Source organism: Bubalus kerabau, chromosome 4 (genome assembly GCF_029407905.1).
Source record: "Bubalus kerabau isolate K-KA32 ecotype Philippines breed swamp buffalo chromosome 4, PCC_UOA_SB_1v2, whole genome shotgun sequence".
NCBI classification, from domain to species: Eukaryota; Metazoa; Chordata; class Mammalia; order Artiodactyla; family Bovidae; genus Bubalus; species Bubalus kerabau.
Genome location: NC_073627.1, coordinates 92,064,002 through 92,082,093, shown reverse-complemented (window position 1 = coordinate 92,082,093; position 18,092 = coordinate 92,064,002). Strand labels below are relative to the sequence as shown.

The following is an 18,092-nucleotide window of genomic DNA, read 5'->3' as shown; positions in this document are numbered from 1 at the left end:
TAGGTGTTGGCCTTCAGGTGATCTAGTCTGGGCATGCTCAGAGATGATTCCAGGTGTCCTATCTGAAGAGCTACCTTGATGTTGAGCACGTAGGTTCCTGTGTGAGGGGGAGAACCTGAACACTGTGGAATTTGATATTAGAAAGCAGGAAAGGTGGCTCTGGACCCAAACTAGGTGCGTGTGTAGAAAGATCTCCCTGCCCCCAGCCTTACTTGAGTCTCCTCTGCATGATACTGCGTGCAACACTTTTTCTTCTTGTGTAGAAACTCCCTTAAAAATTCTATTCTGTAATATTCTATTCTATTCGTTCATTCTTTGAAAAAAATTTGGGGGGAAATAATTTCAGACATGTAGAAAGATTGCACGAATTTTGCAAAGGATTCCTATATTGCAAAAAAAAAAATATTACAAAGAATCCCTATATACCCTTCACCCAGATTCTCAACATGTTAATGTTTTATCAGTTTGATTTATCATTTTCTTTCAGAATCATTTGAAAGTACAAAGGCCTCTTTATGCCTAATTCTTCAAGGTGTATTTTTGAAAGAAGGATATTCTTTTACATAACTATAGTACACTCATCAAAACCAGGAAATTAACATTCACATAGCTATTATCTAATCTACATTCACAATCCATCAATTTCCACACTAATGTGCTTTTATAGCAAAAGAAAAATGTATTTGTCTGGTATAAGATCCAGTTTAGGGTCACATGATGCATAGGTAGCACATCTCTATAATATCCTTCAAGTTCCTCAGCCTTTTCATGACCTAGACATTTTTGAAGATTACTGGACAGTTGATCTGTAGAATGTCTTTAATTTTTGGCTTATCTCATGTTTCCCATGATTAGATTCAGTTTATACACTTTTGGAAGGCATACCACAGAAATAATATGTTTTTCTTAATACTTTATCTCAAAAGGCAAATGATATGTATTGTCCATTATAGGTTACAACTGAGTAGTTGGAGAAAGTGGTGTCTGAGATTTGTATACTGTAAAGTAACTTTTTTTTCCGTTTGTTAGTAAGGGTCTTGTGAGAGATACTTCTAGACTACATAAAAATCATACTTCTTGTTAAACTTTCTCTCACTGGTTTTAGTATCATGGTGATCCTTGGTTGTGCCCAATGCTAATTATTTTCTAATTTCACTTCTGTTTCCATATTTATTTCCATCATTTCTTCCATATCTATTAGGTGCCATTCTAATGTAAGGAAGAGATTTTTATTCTTTCTCATTATTTATTTATGTATTTGCGTAAGTACAGGTACATGGATTCTTATTTCATTCCATGGGTTATAATCTGTACTATCAGTATTTATTTTGAGGCTCAAATTGTCCCAGATTGAGTCCCTTTAAGCTGACTCCTTCTCTTTTTGACTTGTCCCCATATTCTTGTAGAACATCTCTACTTTCAGGGTTAGCAAGATGTTCCATGTTTATCTTGTACTTTCTGAGCCTCACCCCTAAAATCAACTATTTTTCAAAGAACCCTGATCCCTTTTAGTGGACAATGGTATTTGGAATTTCAGATCTGGTGCTCAGTTTGCTTATTTGTACCAGGATATCCCAAATGACACTTTTACGAGCACTGTTTCCATCATTTCACTTCTATGAACCTTGCTGGGCCTTTCTGCTAGAAGACTCGTGGTTCACTTTTCCACTTCCACATCAGTTCTTGTGCTGCCTTCTGCCTTCCAGGAAGAAGATTCTACCTGCCTCTTGTCATTTCCTTAGTAACATCTCTTCTAGTGGCTATAAATTAGGATGCAAGCCCCTCAGAATTTATCTGTCCAACCAATCCCTACAGCAACCATGAATCCCAAACTAGGAAATTTCAATACATAGCCTCCCAGGCTTAAATATTATTATGTATAGAATGGATCAAGGCCTTTAAATTAGGAAAGTTCTTTAAGTTCTGTCCATCAACAAGTGCAAAGACCTTCCTCATCTTCTTCAACATCTTCACACAGATGTGAAGAAACAAAATTGGCAAGTGTGGGTAGAGTTCAACCTTTTTGAACATTGTTTGTGAATCTGTAGCCTGTTCCCTGGTCTGTATTTCCCATTTATCTGAGAAGGTTCAAGGAGTGTCTTTGCCTCTTCAGTTCAGTTCAGTTCAGTCGCTCAGTCGTGTCCAACTCTTTGCGACCCCATGAATCGCAGCACGCCAGGCCTCCCTGTCCATCACCAACTCCCAGAGTTCACCCAGACCCACGTCCATCGAGTCAGTGATGCCATCCAACCATCTCATCCTCTGTCGTCCTCTTCTCCTCCTGCCCCCAATCCCTCCCAGCATCAGAGTCTTTTCCAATGAGTCAACTCTTCGCATGAGGTGGCCAAAGTACTGGTGTTTCAGCTTTAGCATCATTCCTTCCAAAGAAAGCCCAGGGCTGATCTCCTTCAGAATGGACTGGTTGGATCTCCTTGCAGTCCAAGGGACATGCCTCTTTAATTTTTGGGACTAAAGTCCATAAGTCCTTTTTTCTTTCTCATCTTGGGTGTCTCAAAACTGAATTAGGACCCAGTCAAAGCATTTACTCTCCATGTGAATTCTCAAATGCTCTAAATATCAACCCTCCAAAAGAAGACCAAATACAGCAAATGATGGTGGACAGGAAAAGTAAAAAATGTATACATTTCATTTTCTCAGTCCTGAAAGTTTTCCCTGGTCAAATCTGGCATTTTTGTTGTGTCTTGAAGTTGTGATTTGTTATCATTTCATTTGGAAACACATGTCTTTGTTTAGACACGTGTGTTAGTTGATGCCAGTAGTATATCCTGAAATGTCTTCCCAGAGTGACAGTAGTTTTCCTTAATCTCAGAAACCATAACCTTTTCAAATGTCAGGGAAGCAGAAGCACAAGGAAGACTTGTCAGAGCTAACTTCCAACTCGGGGCTTGATTTCAGTGTGATCTTAGTGTCAGGCGTTGTGTGCCATGTCCACTGCTGCCTCTAACCCATGTGGTAACTTTGCATAGGTTAGAAAAAGGGGCCTGCTGCTGCTGCTAAGTCACTTCAGTCGTGTCCGACTCTGTGCGACCCCATAGACGGCAGCCCACCAGGCTCCCCCGTCCCTGGGATTCTCCAGGCAAGAACCCTGGAGTGGGTTGCCATTTCCTTCTCCAATGCATGAAAGTGAAAAGTGAAAGTGAAGTCGCTCAGTCGTGTCCGACTCCTAGCGACCCCATGGACTGCAGCCTACCAGGCTCCTCCATCCACGGGATTTTCCGGGCAAGAGTACTGGAGTGGGGTGCCATTGCCTTCTCTGAGAAAACGGGGCCTAGAAGGTCTCAAACTTGCAAGTAATTAGTGGGTCACTTCCACTCACAATTCATTAGCTCAGAATTACTCACGTGACCTCACCAATAACAAAGCTATCAGCAAGTGTTTTTCTCTCATTTATTCTGAATGGGGGAGAACAGAAAATACTTGACAACAAGATTAATGACAACCAAATGCCTTAAAATTGGTTGTTATAATTAATCAGCAACATTTCACTTTATTAGTAATAGGTTAAATAGTGGTGCTTCTTACAATATGTGATCTCTTAAATTCTGTGAAATATTATTTTGATGGATTTATTGAAGTGAAGGGTTAGTTGCTCAAATGTGTCCAACTCTGTGTGACACCATGGATTGTAGCTTGTCTGTCACTGGGCTCCTCTGTCACTGGAATTCTCCAGGCAAGAATACTGGAGTGGGTAGCCAGCTAGTGATAAAGAACCCACCTGCCAATGCAGGAACATAAGAGACATGGTTTTGATCCCTGGGTCGGGAAGATCCCCTGGAGGAGGGCATGGCAATTCACTCCAGTATTCTTGCCTGGAGAATCCCATGGACAGAGGAGCCTGGCAGGATATAGTCCATACAGTGGCAAAGAGTTGGACAAGGCTGAAGCAACTTAGCACACAAAAACATGCATGAGACTATTAATAAATTTCTTCTGAGCCCCACCAACACATTGGGTAAAAATCAAAGTCTAAGATCATAAAAATACTCCTAGCCAATAAACTATTCCAGAAATGGACAGGATGTATTTATGGGTGCTGCTGGGCCAAGGCTGTGCCTTTTGCACGTAAATGGGAGAAGCTGGGTCCTGGGCCGTCACTCTTGACCCTCTCTCTGTCCTGTATTCACCCCCACCCCCCTGCCATCTTATGGCCATTGTACCTGCTGCTTCAATGCTGGAGGCCAAAGTCTCCCTGCCTGTCTGATTCCTGCTGGTCCCGTGGCTCTTGTTGTGACTACTGCTTCCCATGGGACCCTAGTCACTTTGCCATGTCCACTAAAGTTAATTAGCCCTATTCCAGGCAGAAACCACATTCGGGCCAAGGCTTGGGATCTGGGTCTGATGGCCTCACCTCAACCTGAACCCTGGTACTGCACTGAGGCAGGTTGTCTGGCCATCTCGAGCCCAAGCTGGTACTGGTATCTGGGCCTAATTCCAGTTACCACTTGGCTAGACGCTCCCAGGAATGCCCCATCTTGAATGCTCGACCTGTTTTGCTCTAGCTGCAAATACCCCGACTGGCCAGCAAAGTGTCCTCCTCCATCACCTCATGATGATGCTGACAAAGCTATGTTTCTCCCAGTCCAGAATCTTAATGAGCTTCTCCTATAGGAGAGAATCCAAATGAGAGAAAGCCTGTGCCTACTGCCCTGGGAAGCTTTAAACACCATGCAAGGCTTAGTTTAGCACTTGCTCTGCAGATCACTTTCTCTCCCTCCAGACCCACCTCAAACATTCCCATCCCTGTCTAGCTATGTTGAGCTGTCTGTAACCACTTGATCTTCAACACCAGGCTCTCTCACACCTCAGGTTTTCACACATACCTTTTGTTTAGAATATCTGCTGCATCTAGCTTATTCTTATACACTCTTCAATGTCAGGCCAAAGGCTGTCACCGCTTGGATACCTTCTCTGATTTCTACAGCCTGACTCACTCGCCCTTCTTTCAAGCCCTCCTGAATTTTAACCATACACAGGTCAACCTAATCACTGTATCACATTATAGTTGTATATGTCTGTCTCTTCATAGCAAGCTCCTTGAGGGCAGAAGCCATGCTTTTGCATTTCTGTGTATCTCATCTCTAGCACAAAGCATGGCATGCTGCAAAGTTCAGTAAATGTTGGATGGATGCAGGTCTGTGCTCTTGATGAAGAAAATGGAAAGTCAGTCACCAGGCCTGTAAACTTGAAGGCTTCATTAGGGCCCTCCCACTGGAAGTAGGGGTGACATCAAACCCAGAGACAGAAAAAATGGGAGCAGGAGAGGGAGATGCCATCCATGTCAGCTCTTCTCAAGTATAGTGAGGAGCAGGGAGAGACCAGCAGTGACACTGGGGGTAAATATGGGGCTTTTTGCAGACACCAATGTAAGCTAAGGAAGGGCTGCAATACTGTGGCCATTAAGGCAAGGGCCTCAGCCTCGAGAGGATACCTAAGGGGCCAACTCAATAACCAGGATTTCCTTGCTGAGCATCAGAACTGTAGTCCCAATGGCTCAGGGGATATCGCCTGGGCACCTCAGATTTCAGATGCCCAAAGCTGGAATCATTGTCATCATTTCCACCTCCTGGGGTTCCTCCTTAGTGAAGGTTCTATCCCGTAATGAACTGCCTGAGCTGGGAATCTGCGTATCATTCATGATGGCTCTCATGCTCTCACTTCCCACATCAGATTCACTACCAAGACCTGTCCATGTTTGCACTTGAACATCTTTGGATTCTGCTTGCTAAGCCTCTTAATTCCATCTCCTCATCTCCATTCCATTGTCACTGCCTTGATTCAGGAATCTCTTCTAGGACTTAAAACTGATTGCCTTGCCTTTAGTCTCTGCACAACACTTAGGTACTTCCCTCTCCTTTCTGAAAGACTTTGGAACCTGCTCACTGTCAGCAGGATGAAGTCTTATTTTCTTAGCGTGATAGAATCACCTTCATGATCTGGCTCCTTCTTCAATGTCAAGCTTTATCAGTTAAGATTCTTTCAGCTGCAAGTGGCAGAAAATCATGATGCAAAGGACTTAAACCAGTGATTTGTAAGTGACAGACACATATCTAGAGTGTCTGCAAGATGACCCATTAGACTACAAGGAAAAATATTAGAACTTCTTAAAAGTGAGACAGCTAAATTTACTAATGTATAATGTAAAAATTGACACTGGTGGATTCACTCAGTCCTCATACCACATAAAGGCAATCAAATCTCCTGTAGGTTTAAGAGTCTGAAGGAGGAGATGGAATTCCAGATTGAGGAAGAGTTGACCTAGTGTAATCCATGAATGCCTGGATTAGTGAATTTATAGATTGTACTATCTAGGGGTTTTTGTATGGTGAAGATAGTGAAATGATTTTCCTTTTAATTTGTTATTGAAATATAATTTACAGAACTAAAATATACCAGAGATACCATAATTTTTACCTTTTATAGAACTTCTAAAAGTAGCAGAAATAACAGAATATACTCTTTTGTGTTTGGCTTTTTGCTTATCACAATGCTTTTGGGATGCATTCATGATGATGTGAACTGGTACACGTTTGACTTTCTAAGAAGCTGCCAATTTATTTTTGAAAGTGTTTATATGATTTTGTACTCCACCCAGTGGTCTGTGAGGATTCAGGTTGCTCCACATCTCTGCCAACATTTGATGTTGTCAGATGTTTTTACTTTAGTCATTGTAGTGAGATGGTATTTCATTAGCATTTATATTTGCATTTCCCTGATGACTAATGATGTTTACCCTTTCATATGCTTCTTATCCAGTTGTATATCTGCTTTTGTGAAGGATCTATTTAAATTATTTGTCCACTAAAATAATTGAGCAACTTTTGTTATTAATTTGTAGGAGTTCTTTATATAGTCTACATTTAATTACCATATCAGATATATTTGTTGCAAATATTTTTTTCTAGTTGGTGACTTACCTTTTTATTGTGCTAGTAGTAATTTTTAATTTTTGTGAAGGCTTTAAATTTTGGTAATTAGCTTTGTGTATTCTGTTTTTGTGGCATTAGTACTTTCTATATCCCATCCAGGAAATTTGGTCTGATTGTGAAGATATTCACCTGTGCTTTAGTCGAGTGTAGAGTCAGAGTACAAGGCACATAACCTCTTAGTATTTCTATAAAATCAGTTTTGAGTTTATAGACTTCCTGAAAGGGTTTGAGGGACCCCCCAATGATAGTCAGACTATACATGAAGATCTTACCACTCTGTCTATACTGATTTTTTGTCTACCTCTTCTATCAGGAGTGTGAAGATCTCTAAGTCTGATTACAGGTTTTTGTTTTTTTTTTCCTTTAGTTCTGTCAGATTTTACATCATACAGTTTAGAACTCTGTTATTTCATGCATGCACATTAAGGATGCTTATGTTTCTTAATTATTTGACCCTTTTATGTGTCCCTTTATCTCTGACAATGCACTTTGTCTTGAAATCTAATTTGATATTCATATAGCCACTCTAACTTTTAAACAATATATAAATAATGATTGCATGGTATATCTTTTTTCATCCTTTAGCTTTTAACCTATCTGTGGATTTATATTTAGTGTGCATTTCTTGTGGACAGCATATAGTTGCTTTTCCTTTTTTTTTTTTTTGAACATCAGTATGACAATCACTTTTAAAACTTATTTAGTTCAGTTACATTTAATGTAATTGTTGACACAGTTTGGTTGGAGCCCAGTGTTTTGTTATTTATTTGTCCCATCTGTTTTTGGTTTAATTTTCTTTAAGTGAATATTGCTTAACATTTGTTTTTGTATAATCAATTGGATTTTAGTTATACCTCTTTGCTCTATTTTTAGTGGTTGCTTCTGGGATTAAAGTGTTCATTCTTAACTAATTGCAGCCTACCATGAGTTAATAAGTATACCACTGCATATACAACTTAAGACCCTTAACAGAGTACTCCCCTGTACCTTTTCTTTCCTTTGTGCTCTTGTTGAATGACATTCTACTTTTATGTGTATAAAGTGAAAGTGAAGTCGCTCAGTCGTGTCCGACTCTTTGCGACTCCACGGACTGTAGCCTACCAGGCTCCTCCATCCATGGGATTTTCCAGGCAAGAGTACTGGAGTGGGGTGCCATTTCCTTTTCCAGGGGATCTTCCCAACCCAGGGATTGAACCCAGGTCTCCCGCATTGTAGGCAGACGCTTTACCATCTGAGCCACCACCACACAATTCATTGCTTTAATTCATATTTTAAACATATAATTATGTGAACCCTTTTACTTTGCAGACACAAATCATCTTTTAGCTCAGAAATATGTTCTTCTATGATTTAGTTATGTTTAATGATGGCCTCACCTCTTTCTCTTCTTTTTTCCTTTTGTGGGACTGATTTGGTTTTCAAGTTGCCTCGGTATTTTCTCCAAGCCTTTTATCATTTACCTCATGGCTTTTATGTTTTCGTACTGTTGCTCAGTACAAAATATTGAAATATTGAAATATTTCTTCCATTTGTCTGGCTTATGATTTGAATCTCATAGTGATTCTTTTGTCAGTTCATTTATTGACTTTATTAATTCTTACTCACTTTTTTTTTAGTACTGACAAGCGTCTCTGTATTAGCCTTGAATACCTTTAGTACTGTTTTTCCTGTTCAGTTTTTTGTTAGTCTCCTTCAGCAGCTCTACTTCACTAGGGCCTATTCATAATGGTTCTGCTTGTTCTCCTCTCTCTAACTGCCAGACATTATTACATATAATTGTTAATTGATTTGATGGTTTGCTCACTTAGGCTCAGGTTCAGCTGCTGATGTACCTGAAGTAGGACTGTCTCATGAGTGATGGAAAGCTTGATGGTCTCTGCTCCTTTGAGCTGAGACCACAGGCACTTTATCATCCTTTACCAAAGTGTCAGTGTCAGGAAGAGGTCATTCTGTTTCTTAGTCTCCCTGAGTTCTCCCACACTGGGAGCAAAAAGAAGAAAATCCCCCTTTCAGTTCCTGTTCAGCATTTCAGAGGCAAAGAGCCCAGACATCCATATCCAGGCCTAGTTGTTATTCCCTTGGTAGTATTGTTGGGTGAGAGGTGGGGGTTCCACAGATCTCAGGGGACTGGGTTCTCTTCATGGATCCACAATATTCTAATCTTTGAACTTAAGGTATCTATTTATGTTTCCAGGTTCTCACCTTGCTTAGGTGGAAAAAGTCCTGCACACAAAGTTATCTCCGCTTTGATCATTGTCAGCTGCAGCCATGGTAGTGCTTAATCCAGGAGAAGCGGCTGGACTGGAGTGAAGGCAGTCAGAGCATATTCAAGCTGCCATTCTTCAGGAATTTTCTGCTCTAAGGACTGCTGTTAGACAAAGGAAAACTGACACAGAGATTACTAAGGTAACCATAATGTTCCCTGTTGAGTGGTATGTGAAGCAGTGTGGTGTCAGAGGAAAACTTTGGGGTAATTCAGCCTGGGGTTGGAATCCCAGTTCTGCCACCTACCCATAGTAAGAAGGTTATTTAGGGTCTGTGAGCCTTACTTTCACCCTTTGTGGAATAAGGAATATGTGATTTTATAGACTTGTAAAATTTAAATCAGATAATCCATATTTAGCTCCTATCACAAGGTTGTACCTTGTAGGTTCCCTTCTCCCTTTTCTTTAAATCTCTTTCTGCTAACATTCCTCTATTTTCATGCTCATAGACATGTCTCATAGCTCAGAACAAAGGCACCCCCAGGATCTCAGCTGCAGCCCAGGTTTTCCTGTTTCAACATTTTCCAAGTTATGTGACTTGGTAATGCTACAATATGTTTTTGGACTGTAAACAGCAGGGCACCCAAGGTGTCCGGAAACAAGAAGAATTTATATTTTATGTAAAATCAGCAGAGTTTGAGGTAGAGAAAGAATATTTCCTGAGGCCCTGACATTAGCATGGGTAAGGTAATATGTGAGAGAGAAGCTGGGTCTGGACCAAGGCAGAAGGACTAAAAAGGTGAAGGTTAAAGAAGGTGAATTGGGACTGGTAAAAGGACTGTGTCAAGGATAGAGACTGAGAGAGGGAGGGGTAGTGGGATCAATGTGGAGCCACACCGCCTTCCCCCTGCCTGGCCTTTAGACCATGCACGTGCCTCACAAATAGACGGAGCACGGCATCTGCCCCCTGTGCAGAGCACACAGACGGAAGAGGCTGCCAGTTGACGGCAGCTTTCCTTTAACCTATGAGCCTACCGGTCCACTGACACACCCTCCATGCCTGAAGAACCCGGAATGGCAACCTGCAAACTAATTGGAAATATTCTCCACTCAAGGCTTTCTTTATTTGGTCACATTCTTTCCTGCTTCTCATCTTTATCCACTTTCCTGTCAGTTCTGCTTTGACCTTGGTGCTCATTGACTAAGTTTAGTTTCCATGGCTTGGCTCTGATGCCATCTCTCCCTTTAGCTCCTGGCAGTAACTCCATCCTACTTTTAGCCCCTGCTCTTGGAATGGAAGTTGACCATCAGTCTGGCCACTAAACTGAGTTTTCCTTTCTAGTATGCCTCATTCTATCTTCTCTGCCCTTGCATGATTGAAAATGTCCTTGTTTTAAAGTCTAATTAGTCCAAAAGGTACTTCCTTCATTGTCTGTATCTTCTATGATAGTAATTACATTAGTAATCACTGTTTATTCATTACTTACATGTACTATTCATTATTTATAGCACTTAGAAAAGATAATATTCTCTTATATAAGGAATAGCAATTGTTCAACCAGATTAGCTAAAATCAACGTGAGTGAGTTAAAAGGGGTCAGGATGTACATGGGAGGTGAAAAGGAAGTTTTAAGAAAAACTGACAAACGATGTCATTTAGAGAAGCCAGCACTATTAGATAAGAGAGCTGACTGGAAATGCCTCACATCTAAGTTTATTTTCCATAATGTTTTGCTTAGGGAAGGCAAGATTTAGGGCTGGGGGAAAATTCTTATTTACAGTTTCTGTTTATTAATATACCAACAATTCTTCTAGTTAAGAGGCTAGATTTATTAAAATTCAAGTTGTCCAAAATATAATCTGTCTTAAAATTACCTCGTATACCCCCAGATTAACAGCTTCAGTTCAGTTCAGTCACTCAGTCGTCTGCGACTCTCTGCGACCCCATGAATCGCAGCACGCCAGGCCTCCCTGTCCATCACCAACTCCTGGAGTTCACTCAGACTCATGTCCATCGACTCAGTGATGCCATCCAGCCAGTTGCTATTTTAAGAAACTAAAAAAAAAAGAGTAAATTAAACCCAAAGCAAGTAGAAGGTAAGAAGTTTAAGATTAGAGCAGACATCGATGAAATGAAAACCAAACCAAAAAAAAAAAAAAGACAAAATTAATGAAAAAAAGTTGATTATTTGACAAGATCAATAAAACTAAAACTTTATTTAGACTAGTGGTTCTAAACCAGGGATAATTTTGCACATTAAGGTACACTTTTCAATGTCTCAGTTCAGTTCAGCTGCTCAGTCATGTCTGACTCTTTGTGACCCCATGAATTGCAGCACGCCAGGCCTCCCTGTCCATCACCAACTCCTGGAGTTCACTCAGACTCACGTCTATCAAGTTGGTGATGCCATCCAGCCATCTCATCCTCTGTCGTCCCCTTCTCCTCTTGCCCCCAATCCCTCCCAGCATCAGGGTCTTTTCCAATGAGTCAGATGGCCAAAGTATTGGAGTTTCATCTTCAGCATTAGTCCTTCCAATGAACACCCAGGACTGATTTCCTTTAGAATGGATGGGATGGATCTCCTTGCAGTCCAAGGGACTCTCATGAGTCTTCTAGAGCACCACAGTTCAAAAACATCAATTCTTTGGCGCTCAGCTTTCTTCACAGTCCAACTCTCACATCCATACATGACTACTGGAAAAACCATAGCCTTGACTAGATGAACCTTTGTTGGCAAAGTAATGTCTCTGCTTTTTAATATGCTATCTAGGTTGGTCATAACTTTCCTTCCTAGGAGTAAGCGTCTTTTAATTTCATGGCTGCAGTCATCATAGCAGTGATTTTAGAGCCCCCCAAAAATAAAGTCTGACACTGTTTCCACTGTTTCTTCATCTATTTGCCATGAAGTGATGGAAACGGATGCCATGATCTTAGTTTTCTGAATGTTGAGCTTTAAGCCAACTTTTTCACTCTCCACTTTCACTTTCATCAAGAGGCTTTTGAGTTCCTCTTCACTTTCTGCCATAAGGGTGGTGTCATCTGCATTTCTGAGATTATTGATATTTCTCCTGGTAATCTTGATTCCAGCTTGTGCTTCTTCCAGCCTAGCATTTCTCATGATGTACTCTGCATATAAGTTAAATAAGCGGGACGACAATATACAGCCTTGAAGTACTCCTTTTCCCATTTGGAACCAGTCTGTTGTTCCATGTCCAGTTCTAACTGTTGCTTCCTGACTTGCATATAGGTTTCTCAAGAGGCAGATCAGGTGGTCTGGTATTCCCATCTCTTTCAGCATTTTCCACAGTTTACTGTGATCCACACAGTCAAAGGCTTTGGCTAGAGATAGCTTTAATTGTCATACCTTGTGGGGAGGGAGGGTGCCGGGGGGAGGAGAGGGTGTGGGCTCTATTGCCATCTAGAGGTAGAGGCCAGAGATGCTGCTAAACATCCTGTAATGCATGACAGAACCCTCCATAATAAAAATTATTGAACCGAAATATCAATAGCACCGAGGCTGAGAAACCTGATTTAGTCTGACCAAAGCAAATAAAAATCAGAGAAGAAACAAATTATCAAAGTCAGAACTGAAAAAGGGGACATCACATCACTACCAACCTTATAGAAATTAAGAGGATTACAAAGGTATACTATGAAAAAACTTTATGCTAACAAATAAGACAATTTTGATTAAATTAGGAAGGTTCATACAAAGACACAAATGAATGAAACTGACTTAAGAAGAAACTAAAATCTAAATAGACTCATAACAAACAAAGAATTGGATTCAGATCAGATCAGTCGCTCAGTCGTGTCTGACTCTTTGCGACCCCATGAATCGCAGCACGCCAGGCCTCCCTGTCCATCACCAACTCCCGGAGTTCACTCAGACTCATGTCCATCGAGTCAGTGATGCCATCCAGCCATCTCATCCTCTGTCATCCCCTTCTCCTCTTGCCCCCAATCCCTCCCAGCATCAGAGTCTTTTCCAATGAGTCAACTCTTAGCATGAGGTGGCCAAAGTACTGGAGTTTCAGCTTTAGCATCATTCCTTCCAAAGAACACCCAGGACTGATCTCCTTTAGAATGGACTGGTTGGAGCTCCTTGCACTCCAAGGGACTCTAAAGAGTCTTCTCCAACACCACAGTTCAAAAGCATCAATTCTTCGGTGCTCAGCCTTCTTCACATTCCAACTCTCACATCCATACATGACCACAGGAAAAACCATAGCCTTGACTAGATGAAACTTTGTTGGCAAAGTAATGTCTCTGCTTTTGAATATGCTATCTAGGTTGGTCATAACTTTCCTTCCAAGTAGTAAGCGTCTTTTAATATCATGGCTGCAGTCACCATCTGCAGTGATTTTGGAGCCCAGAAAAATAAAGTCTGACACTGTTTCCACTGTTTCCCCATTTTTTCCCATGAAGTGGTGGGACCAGATACCATGATCTTCCTTTTCTGAATATTGAGCTTTAAGCCAACTTTTTCACTCTCCATTTTCACTTTCATCAAGAGGCTTTTTAGTTCCTCTTCACTTTCTGCCATAAGGGTGGTGTCATCTGCATATCTGAGGTTATTGATATTTCTCCCGGCAATCTTGATTCCAGCTTGTGTTTCTTCCAGCCTAGCATTTCTCATGATGTACTCTGCATATAAGTTAAATAAGCAGGGTGACAATATACAGCCTTGATGAACTCCTTTTCCTATTTGGAACCAGTCTGTTGTTCCATGTCCAGTTCTAACTGTTGCTTCCTGACCTGCATACAAATTTCTCAAGAGGCAGATCAGGTGGTCTGGTATTCCCATCTCTTTCAGAATTTTCCAAAGTTTACTGTGATCCACACAGTCAAAGGCTTTGGCATAGTCAATAAAGCAGAAATAGATGTTTTTCTGGAACTCTCTTGCTTTTTCCATGATCCAGTGGATGTTGGCAATTTGATCTCTGGTTCCTCTGCCTTTTCTAAAACCAGCTTGAACATCAGGAAGTTCACGGTTCACATATCGCTAATTGAAAATATTCTCTCAAAGAAAAGTCTATACCCAGGTGTCTTTACTGGTAAATTGTATAAAACATTCAATGGAAAAATAATATTGATTTTTCAAAAAGTCTTCCAAAAGTCTTCCACTTTTCAACTACTTCCATAAAACTAATATTGCTCTAATACCAAAGCCAAAGACATCACCAAAAAACTATAGATCAATATTCTTTATGAGTTTAGATATAAAAATTCTCAAAAAAATTAGCAAAATAAATTCATCTATATATAAAAATTATTCTCCATGACCAAGTAGGATTTCTCCCAGGAATACAGAGTTGGTTAATTTTCTCAAAATTGATGCAATATCACATTAATAGGATGATATGAGTAAAGGACAAAACCTCTATGATCATCTCTATAGATGCACAAAACAAATTTGGTAAAATCTAATGCCTATTCATGATAAAAACTTTTGATAAACTAAAAATAGAAAATAATTTTCTCCACTTGTAATAGAGAAGGAGATGGCAATCCACTCCAGTAGTCTTGCTTGGAGAATACCATGGACAGAGGAGCCTGGTAGGCTACAGTCCGTGGGATCGCAAGAGTTGGACATGACTTAGTGACTAAACCTCCACCACCACCACCACTTGATAAAGGGATACTGTGAAAAATATATAGCTAGAATCATGTTTACTGGCGTTTGAGTCAGTATTGGCCTGATTATCTAATTGGCTGTCTCTCTTTGCTAAAACTTCTCTGTCATTCCGAGTGTCTTCATTTATAAACTGAAGAGTCAAGGCTATTTTATTTCCAGGACTTCTTCCACTTCTAACATTGTAAATATCTGGATGCTTTCAAGTAAATTGTGATTCATGGGCCAGGTAACTAGACTTCAGAGAAGGCTGTTACTCTCTGCTTTAGAGAGTAAGTGATCACTAGGATGGGAGAACCTCTTGAAGATCAGTCAGGGCTAGGTTACTCTCTTTGCCATGTGAGTTAGAACACTGACATTAAGTCACTTGTTCAAGTCAAACCAGTTATTTAAGTAAACCAGTTGGGACTACAATCCATTCACCTGGTCCTAAAGTCAGAGTCCTTGCTCAAGGGAGAGCCAGTGTCGTTTATTTCATTTTATTTATTTTACTAAAAGTTGGGGGAACAGAACTTGGAGGAAGAGTAGACAAGAAAGGACTATTAAGTGCCTGTGTGTGTGGGTTATATCTCCTTGCAAACAGATGCAAGGCTGGGTCTGAGCCTGGATCTGAGGATGGTGTGAAGGGTGTTGCTTACATGCCTAGTATACTCATTGCACAACTGTAAGCACATACTTCCCTTTTCTAACCACTGTTTCCCCACTAGTCTCCTTGTCACTGAGTAAAATCACCACAAGCATCAGCTTTCAGGAAAACCCCTATTTGTTATTCAACAGATATTTTATTCCTACAAAAGCCAAACAAAAAAAGTAATCACATAAAAGTCAAAGTCTAGTGAACTGTAAATTCATGGCCTGATTTCACAGGTCCCACCCTGCTTTGTTTCTGGCTGTGAACACGTGGGTCCAGGTTCATTTCTTTCTCCTCTTTCATCATTTACTGCTTTCTTACTGCTTCTTACCTCCAAGCTAGATCCCAGGGCATGAATTAGGGTATCAATTGTCTGTCTCATTGTGGTTGGAAGCATAATATTATAGGGAAGTTCCTTGAATCTAGAGAATTTGGAAAGTTGACTATTGGGGCAATAAAATGCCTAATACTCATGATTAACTATAAGAATAGAGGCCATTTATTAAGGACTGTGTTTGCACTCAGCATGTGAAGGTCTCTATATGCATTCCTGTGTTTACATCCATCTCAAAACACTTTTATGGGACAGGCAGTCTTATCTCCATTTCCTAGTGAAGCAGTGAAGCTCAGAGGAGTTGGAGTGTTCAGGGTCATATGAAATAAGTGGTGAGGCCCCCAATTTGGCTGTCTCCAGAGCTGAACTGTACATGTCACCATTGCACCAATCTGCCTCTGGATCCCCTTCATCTGGATCCAGCTTTATCCACTGTTCAAATCCCTCCACATAGCACTGTGAATAGACCATCCATCCTCACCAAGGGAAGAAACTCAGGGCACCTAATTCTCACCTAATATTTGATGGACTTTTTGGTGCTTAAAATCAGTTATTTGTCCTGGAACTTCTATATAAACAAGTCAAACCACATGAATGACTTTCAAATTGAAAAAATAGAACAAAACAAGAAGAGGTACTGTGTCCCTTTGCCCCTTGAGCACCTTCCCTGTCCCCCCCAGTTGTCCCCTTCCTGAACAATCTCTATGTGACAGGGTTTTGCATCTTCTTTGAACATGCCCTGGGTTATTGCTCCTCCCTTTTCAGATGTGGGGTGGCACCCACAGCACGAGAAGGAGCAATGACATCACCTTCCTCTTTCAAGTTTCTGTACTTCTTTTAATACTGCCTAAGCCTTGCTGAATTTTTAGTGGTCACATTATTTTGGTGGTTAATTAACCTGGGAAATCTCTTTCCATCTCTACATGGTTCAAATAAAATATATTTAGAAATCACAGCAGAGTATGTACTTCAGGCTTCAAGAAATAGTTTGTTCAGTGACATTATGTATTCACCTCATCTAATTCCAGATTAATTGATTGCCACGATGTCTATTTGCACTTAGACTTGCTGATGATTTTATTCCTTGATCGCATAATCCAAATTTGGCCAAGGAGTTTTGTCTGTCTTTTTAAAAAAATGCCCTTTCCCTTAGAGGAACAGAACACAAACCGCCCCTTCTTGTGAAGAGCCTGGCTGAGCCATGTGACTGAGCTGATGGGCACATCTTCTATGCTCATTCCTCTCCTGACCAACGGCCAAGATGCATATTTGACGACAGAAGATGCTGAGGAACTCTGCCCACTCCCAGTTTAGCCTTGATCTTGTTGGAGCAGTAAAAATGTCTCTGTGTCTATGGCTAAAATTTCCTAGTCAGGCTCTCTCCACCCCTGGCCTGCATTTTCCATCATCTGTTTGTTTGTAGTGGGAAGAGATCATCTTCCAAAGTGGGCCAGAAGCAGAGATTCAACTCTACCCCCTGTCAAGGCATAATAATCCTCTAAATCTGCCCGGGGACTCAGATTAGTTCTGGATGCTTTCCTGTCACTTGGGTGGAGGGCTTGTCCCCAACATTAATATTGATGGAGATATAAATTGTTGCTGCCTATTCAGTTTTTCACTGGTACTTAAAATTGAGCTTTAAAGCCCTACAAAGATTAAAAAAAAAAAGCAAAATGCTTGCCAACTTCTATAGTTCTTGTAGCACTCAAGCAGTAGGGTCCTCCCTGATGTCCTTAAATCGTAGGAACATTTCCCCAGCCTGGCCCCCTGTCCTGTAATTCTACCTGAAAGCAGCTTAATCTGTATTTGAGGTTGTTGCCTTCTTCCTCTGGCCCAATGCAGAAGGTGATTCAGTGGGATGAAATCCGAGCTGGGCCTGGCATGCCTGATTTTTAAAACATGTCTAAAGTGTGTATTTAGTTGTCACAGAGAGATCTGACAGTTTATGGGAAAGGACCAGAAGTGGGCATTCCTAGCACACACCCACTTAGAGCGTGCTGTGATTTGAGCGTCCCCTCTCCCCAGAGCCAAACACACCTCTATAATAACAATAATAATAACCCTCACTTACAAAGCACCAGAATAAGCCCCAACCATGGTTTGCTTTTGGGGATACCTTACAAGGACATGGATGGATGCAGGTAGAAACAAGTAACCATAACCAAGTTAGCTCATCAAAAGTTATATTTTGCCTTCTTGGATTAAAGTAGTACGGGGAATGTTTGATTTTAGTCACTGCCAGAGATTCTGGAACTGACTGAATTTCTCAGCTCTGGGATTTCTCATTTGTTGGGCTGCATCTAGGCTTGGCTTCTGAAATGCTTCCGCCTGCCATTACTG

At 40.8% G+C, this 18,092-nt stretch overlaps 1 long non-coding RNA gene across 5 annotated transcripts in view; it reads left to right on the top strand.

The window, feature by feature from the left end:
- Window positions 1-18,092, top strand: part of LOC129649972 (uncharacterized) — a 66,482-nt gene that overhangs the window by 34,864 nt on the left and 13,526 nt on the right. For all 5 annotated transcript variants that reach the window (XR_008713488.1, XR_008713486.1, XR_008713493.1 and 2 more), the window contains one exon: window positions 9,142-9,353. This is a non-coding gene — a long non-coding RNA (uncharacterized LOC129649972). The remainder of the gene's footprint in view (window positions 1-9,141; window positions 9,354-18,092) is intronic.